This window comes from Vigna unguiculata, chromosome 8 (assembly GCF_004118075.2).
Source record: "Vigna unguiculata cultivar IT97K-499-35 chromosome 8, ASM411807v1, whole genome shotgun sequence".
In the NCBI taxonomy this organism is placed as follows: domain Eukaryota; kingdom Viridiplantae; phylum Streptophyta; class Magnoliopsida; order Fabales; family Fabaceae; genus Vigna; species Vigna unguiculata.
The window spans coordinates 19,371,506-19,379,000 of NC_040286.1; the positions used below are offsets into that span (position 1 = coordinate 19,371,506).

Sequence of the window (7,495 nt, forward strand, 5' to 3'; positions counted from 1 at the left end):
AAAACTCATAATCGTACCACTACTCTCGAAAACACAACTTATATAGTTCGGTCTTAAGTGAAATCAATCAGTTGAATTTTTCATACAATCAGTATTGATTTCACTTGACTTAAGTGAAATCAGTCGATTGAAAAACAATTCAACTGAATACATTCATACTAGAAACTATATACAACAAGTCTATTAACCTGTTCAAACACATTTTAACATATTAAAAAGGACACACTAAGACAAACAACAGATCTAACCTATATCATATAGCCTACTAACCTGATATAAGATGTAACCATTACATTTAAAACATCATTTACAATTTAGCACTATAGAAACATGATCTTCAAGTAGATCTTCATCGATCTTCATCAAACACTTGTGATCTTCATGCTCTTTGCTTGATCAAATCCTACATTAAGCTTACTTGTGCCAACAATCTCTCCCTGATTTGAGAAAAACTTGAGGGCAAAGCTTCCTCATTAGCACCTCATGGTGTGTAACATGTGATTGTTTAGGTCGAAAGTCACACTTTAAGCATGCTCTCTTTTGTTTCAAAAAATAAAATTTCTAGACTAGTTTGAATGGTTTTTAGCTCTCCTTTTAAGGTTTCTTAGCCTATAAATAAAAGTTTCTACCTCTTGTAAGCTTGAATTTAAATAATGAAATGTTATCCAATTGTGTGTACGTTCCTCTTGATTAAGGTTACCTTAGTGTAACATCCTCTCTAGAATACTTTAGCTTTCTTTCCTAGGAGTTGGCTTCACCTCTCTTAGTATTCCTTCGCCTAAATCAAACTAAAACATCTCAATCCTGCATTTTATTAACTTTGCACCACTCAACCTCATGTCTTCATAATCTTCCACCATGGATTCCAGTAAGCTTCGAGGAAAGCCATCACTCAAAGAGTTGTTCTACCTTCATTTCTCAATCTAAGTATGCCTCAACATCTTAAGCTTTTCTTCAAAGATGGAAAGATGGACCTCTCTTTCAATTTTCTCTTTTTGTTTTAAAATGGTCTCTTGCTTCCTCCAAATTTTAATGACTTAAGTTCTTGGGCAATGTGGTTTCGACTTTTTGCACCCTATTAACTTGAGTTTTTATAAATTTGAAAAGAAGGAGCTCTAGACATCTTAAGCTTTTTTATATGATATGCACAAACAAAAACTTGTATTTTAAAACGAATTCCTTAAGAGATTTAAAGTGGTGAAAGAAGCTCAAGTTCACTTTCAGGAAAAAAGTGGTGAATCACAAAAAATTACTTAATAATCAAGTCTTTCCTAGCCAAAGTTTACCTCAAACTCTATTGCACCAAACTTATCAAAGGGAATTAAGTTTGATATGAAAGTAGACACACAATCAAAGAAAACAATGAATCTAATCTATGCAACCTAATGGTAAGCTTAGGAGGCACTTAGAATCTTCAAAACACTAACCAACTAAAAGCAATTCACAATAGAGTATAAGATTCTAATTAGGACATGAGACTAAACACCAAATGTTCTCCTAAGACACCTCATTAAGCCAAAGTTACAAAGAAGAAAGTAGATAAAAATTACAACTCAAAGAAAGAATTTGTGAATACAACAAAAAAGAAGCCCTTCTCTCCAATCCTCCTCTTCTTGTCTCTTTTCAAGGCTTCAAGCTCCAAATAGGTTTCCACCCTCTAAGATGCTACGTCAAGGATTGGTTCACCTCAAAAGAGAGAGCCTACAACAAAAACACATTAAAGTTGAGAAGAGAATCCAAGGAGCAAAGCAAGAAAAGGTCTAAAATGAAGCAAGGCAACTCAAAAAGAAAATGGTGTGTGACAAAACTGTGAGTATTAAGACAAACAAGAAAATAAAAAAGAGCTAGAAACAAAGGTTAAGAACACACAAAGGAGCACCTAAAGAACTAGAATATATTAACAAAACCAAAAAAAAAAACCACTAATAGTACACAAAGGCCACTCTTTTAGCATTAAAGACATGACTAAGCTACTGGACAATCAATTTTACAGCCCCAAAACATATTCAACTGCAAGTAAAATGTAATACACCAAATAAGCTAGTTGTAGTGGTCATATGTACATATTTTTCTTCACCTTTCTTTGCTCTTTTGATCACTTCTTTTCTATCTTTTCTTTTGATCTTTTGCAAACTGTTTTTCACTCATTTTTATGGCAAGTTGAGACCACTCCTCACCATAATAAAGTATATATCTCTTTTGAAAACACAAAATGAAAAAGAAGAACAAACTGAAGCAAATATAACGGAAACCTAACTCTAGGAACTTGCTAGTGAAACTAATAACAAGTATGAACTAAAAAAATGCAAAGTAAAAGCACTCAAATGGATGTATATGGTGCAATTTTAAAAATGAACATATATTTTTTTTGGATTTTGGAAAAGTTTAGACCAAGAGAAAATGACAAAAAAAGGACTAAAAAAGACTCTAGAGAACATGGATGAATTTGAAAATAAAAATGACACCAAATATTTGATATGACTATATATATATATATACACACACACACACCAGAGGGGATGAAGAAGAGTAGAGGGAAAAAATTAAAGGATCACAAAGAGAAGTAAGACACTATTTAGAATAGTAAAACAAGATAATGATGCAAAATAATTAATGCAAAAATGTAAAAGAAGACCAGATTTACACGACGGTAGTCCGCACAATACTAGTCAGAGGGAGAGGAGAAAAGCATATAAATAAAACCAGCCAGATTAACGGAAATAAAAGAAAACCAGAATAGCGGTAGTTCGCACTGAACTGGCTAGAAAGAGAGAGAGAAAAATAGGAAAAACATTGAAAACCTTTATTATTCTGAATGAGAAATACAAACAGATTTTAGAGAAAGTAAGAAAGAAAAAAGCTTACAAACTCAGAGGCCTTCTCTCTAACTTCTCTCTCTAATGTTTGAGTAAATGAAAGGGTGTTCCACAACATGGTCGAGCACTCCTTTTATAACCATAAATTTTATTGTTTCAATAGTACCGGTATCATGACTAGAATTGTGGCTACAGTGTAGGTTATTAGTCTTCTGCTAGATTGATTCCGAAATAGTCATCTTCATTCTGAAAGATTTCATCTGAAGAGGCTGTCGAGGCTGAAGAGCTTGGTAATGATTTCTTCGAGGAGGTTCCTTCATCATCTTTTAATAGCTTGAGAATATTCTGCAATTTTTTTTTTGCAAAACTTTCTTTAGATTTTGAAGCTACTAAGGCGACAGTAATTTGTGCTTTCTAGTTGAGGAACTAAGAAGTTTCTGGATCAGCTAATTTCAGAAATTCTGAATTTGTCACAAACCATTTACGAACTTCTTTTGGACTTGCTTTAGAAGCATCAAATTGAATCCACCTATTTACATAAGAATTCCTTTGTAATATTGGTAGTCTATTTGTATGTTCTGTCTTTCTGAACTTATATTGCCATGAGAATACCCATGCTAAGGAAAATTCAGAGTAGAACTTCAAATCTGCAGGAGTCATTGAATCCTGGTCATATTTGGTTTTAAACAATTTAAATCCTTCTTTTGTTGGGGAGGGAAGGATTTCTTCGATTGGTCCACAAAAGTCCCACCATTGCCAATTTGAAAATTATACTTGTTATTTCTTTTGAAATAAATTATCCATGAATGGTGATAGGTTTTATTTTGATACCAGAACACCCTGGTCCAAGCATCAATATAATCCCAATAGTTATACCCAATGGGGTCAAAATTTTCATTTTTTTTTAAAAACATTTGGGTTTTTGCCATATTGGCTAGGAGTTAAAACCTTTAAAATTTGAAATGTTGAGTAAAATTTGAGGAATCTTTTGGATCCTTGTAATGTTTGATTGCTACAGAGTCTGTATCAACCAAAACAAACTCATAAACTTGTCTGATTTTATTACAAACTGATATTCTGAAATGAAAACCTTCAAGAAAGATTTTTGCTATTATTTTGTTTGGGTTGTTATCCCAATACTATGGTTCCAATTGGATAATTGATAAAAACTTGTTTTTTGCTATATAATGTGTTTGGTCTTTCGAAACAGGTTTTTTGGGTTGATTGGGTTTGGAGTTCTTGACTCATTCTTGGGTTGCAGATTGTTTTGTGGTTTTTTAGGTTTTTAATAACGAGAGCTAGGTCAAGATTCTCTCTTTCTTGTTCTTCATCTGAGACAACGTTTGCCCAGGTTTTCTTGGGAAGTGTAGTTAGTCATTGATCTTGAAGAGCTAACAACATTTGGATTGGTATGGCATAATCTAGTTTGGTTTGTTTGGCTGGTTGGTTGGAAGAGGTTGGTTGGGTTGAGATCCAATGACTTCTTTTGATTTTTTTTTTGGATTGATGACCCAGATTGGGTTGATGACCCAGTTTGTTTTGGGGTCTGTGATCCTGATGATTTATTTGGGCCAGGTATGGCAAGTTTAATACTTCGGCTTCTTGCTGAAGCTAATACTGCCTTTTTAGGCATGTTCGTCAGTTGCCTTTTCCTTGCAAGTATTCACGAGTGAGGTAATCAGGGAGAGAATTCGAGGTGCCTCTGAGATATTTTATTTCAAAATCAAAAACACTTAAAATTGCTTGCCATCTTGCAAAAATTTGTTTTGATGCTAAGTTTTTAACGTTTTTTTGTAAAATGTCTTTTGCAGATTTACAATCGACACGAATTAAAAATTTTTGGTTAAGCAAATCAGATTGAAATTTTGAAACACAAAGAACAATTGCTAAAATTTCTTTCTTAACAGTCGAATAATTCTGCTATGCAGGATTCCAATGTTTAGAAGTATAAGCAATTACTTGTTCTTTTTTATCAATTCTTTGTTTAAGAATACCTCCATATCCTAAATTAGAAGCATTTGTTTCAACAATTTTGAAAGCTTGGGGAATTGGTAAATAAAGACAAGGTAGTTCTTTGACCAAGGTTTTGACTTTTTGAACAGCTTGAATATGTTCAACTGTCCAAGAGGGAGGAGCTTTCTTAAGACGATCATGCAAAGGTTTGATTATGTTATTGAGATTTGGAATAAAATCCCCTACATAATTAACGTAGCCTAAAAACCTTTGGAGTTGGGTTTTATCAATTATTTGATCTGGAAATTTATCTGCAGATTATATATATATATATATATATATATATATATATATAAAGAAATACTCAAAAGCACATGAACACATGAATTTGGAAACTTGAAGTAAAATGCAAATGGTTCCAAGAAGAACAAAGGCTAAAACCATGAAAACACAAGATATTGGACATCGAAAATAAAAAAGAAGAAAACATATGACAAAACAGAAAGAAAATAAAGATAGGTAAGAACCAAGAAACTTAGCTCTTGTAAAACCAAAGTTCTTGATACAAAATGATAGCCTCCTCCTTCAAGTTATTTTACTCAAGCAAGGTGATGGAGCTAAGGTGATCAAAGATGGTGTGAAAGCTAAAGAGATGGGTAAAAGTGTCTCAATTGTGTGTTTATATGAGGTGAAAATGGTGATGTTTGGTGCTCTTAAGAGATATTAGGCCAACTTTAGAGAAAGGTGACTAAAGGTATGACTTTAAGAGGCAGGGTAGAGCTGTCACAAAGGAATTGGTCAAGTGGAAACATCAGCTACCTGAAGATTCTACTTGGGAGTACTACTATGACTTGAAGAGGAAGTTTCCTTTCTTCAATTCTTGAGATATTAGGCCAACTTTAGAGAAAGGTGACTAAAGGTATGACTTTAAGAGGCAGGGTAGAGCTGTCACAAAGGAATTGGTCAAGTGGAAACATCAGCTACCTGAAGATTCTACTTGGGAGTACTACTATGACTTGAAGAGGAAGTTTCCTTTCTTCAATTCTTGAGGTCAAGCAATTGCTTAAAGGAAGGGCTATGATATGATCATTTGTATTAAATGAGTATAAGGATCGTATAAGTGTATAGAATACATATTGGTTGCTGTTATTCTGTTAGAAAGTTAGTTAATGGCTGTTATTGGCTAATAAATAGGAAGAATGCATTCTGTTATGGGTTGTTCATTCATTTTCTGAGAACAATTCTCCCTTTTGTAATCTCTGTTACTCTTTCATGTGAATGAGATTCTGACTCTATTCTCACAGTAGAGCCCCTATTGTTATTGTTCTTCATCAATCTTCGAATATTCTGTATTCCTAGTTTGATTTTATCATCGAGCGTCAAAACGCACAGCTAGACGTTCTTCCATTTCTTTCATCACTGCATTACGGGTTGCATCGGCCATCAAGAACCAACCTAGACCGATACCAATTGATTTGAAGAAACGCGAAACTTTGAAGTAGAAAATATCCAAATACAAGGCAACCACTCGTATATACAGGAGTTGATGCTAAAGTTGTTTCCGGTACCCATAGAGAAAGTTATAACATAACAAGGCCAAAATTTGTGAATGGCAAAATTTGTGAAACAATACCACCGTGACATTAACCAAGAGGGCAAGAATCTAAAAGAAAGCAAGGAATGGTGATTTAATTGGCAGAAACGGTAAACGAAAAAAAAAAAAACTAAAACAGTAAAGGAATGCAGAAACTAAATTGAGATTGGAAGAAGGAATGCAAATTAGAACACAAACTGGAAAATGAATCATTCGATTATATTGAATTTCTGAAAATGTACAAAGAATTGTTTACACTGAAATCTGGTTTTGCAGTCTCGGAGTCCCAATGTTCTGTTCAGCACTCAAGTGCCCTCCTCCAGTAATCTAAGCTTACTCTGGAAAAGAAAATTTAAGAACAGAAGGAGAAAAGAAGAATTCACACCCCCGAGAGAAGCGAGAGCCATAAAATAGAACAAAGATTCTAAAAAGAAAAGGAGAGGACTCAAGCAGACCTAACCCTTGTCTTCTGCAGCTTTGATGCTAACATTAGTTTTTGCCCAGCGTCCAACCTTTCAATCCACTTCTGCTCAGCGTTCCAGGTCCAAAAACTCAGTGCCAGCCCCACTTCCTACAGCTCGAGACTTCCTCTTTATTCAAAGATGGGTCAGTGGGTCAAGGAAAGGGTCTTAGTGATACGGTGCGTTTTGGCCAAGTCAGCTAATGAGTTATCTCACATGTAAATGATGAAACATGTGAACTCTAAACAAGATCATAACGATGGAGCAAACAGGAAACTTAACAAATGAATAAAATGTTTGCTTAGTCAGTTGAGGTTTATTTAGAAATTAATTGAACGATAATTATATAATAATAAATGAATAGTTCAATTTTAATACAGCTCGAGAATCCACTTATCTTCTATATATGTTTTATTTCTTCAATTTCTTTAAAAACGTTCTATTATTGTTTTTATGTTCTAATATTATCTGCAAATTTTAATATCTATTATTTTAGTGAAAATCTTAATTGATTTAGTTGAAAGATGACTTGAATTAGCTTAACACTGTTTTTTTTCTTTCTTTTTAATTTCTATGCAGCAAACACCTCAATTCAATAAATTAGACAATTAGTGCAAATAATTAGGCAATTACTGTTTAATTAGAAGATTGACTTTTATTTGATTGCACCA

The 7,495-nt window shown here is 33.6% G+C and overlaps 1 long non-coding RNA gene across 1 annotated transcript; it reads right to left on the bottom strand.

The window, feature by feature from the left end:
- Nucleotides 1-1,326: 1,326 nt before the first annotated feature.
- LOC114192998 lies at nt 1,327-7,038 on the bottom strand. The gene is made up of 3 exons (XR_003606194.1): nt 6,819-7,038; nt 6,620-6,701; nt 1,327-1,701 (listed from the first exon to the last, which is right to left on the bottom strand). It is a non-coding gene; the product is annotated as an uncharacterized LOC114192998 (long non-coding RNA).
- Between the last annotated feature and the right edge of the window lie 457 nt (nt 7,039-7,495).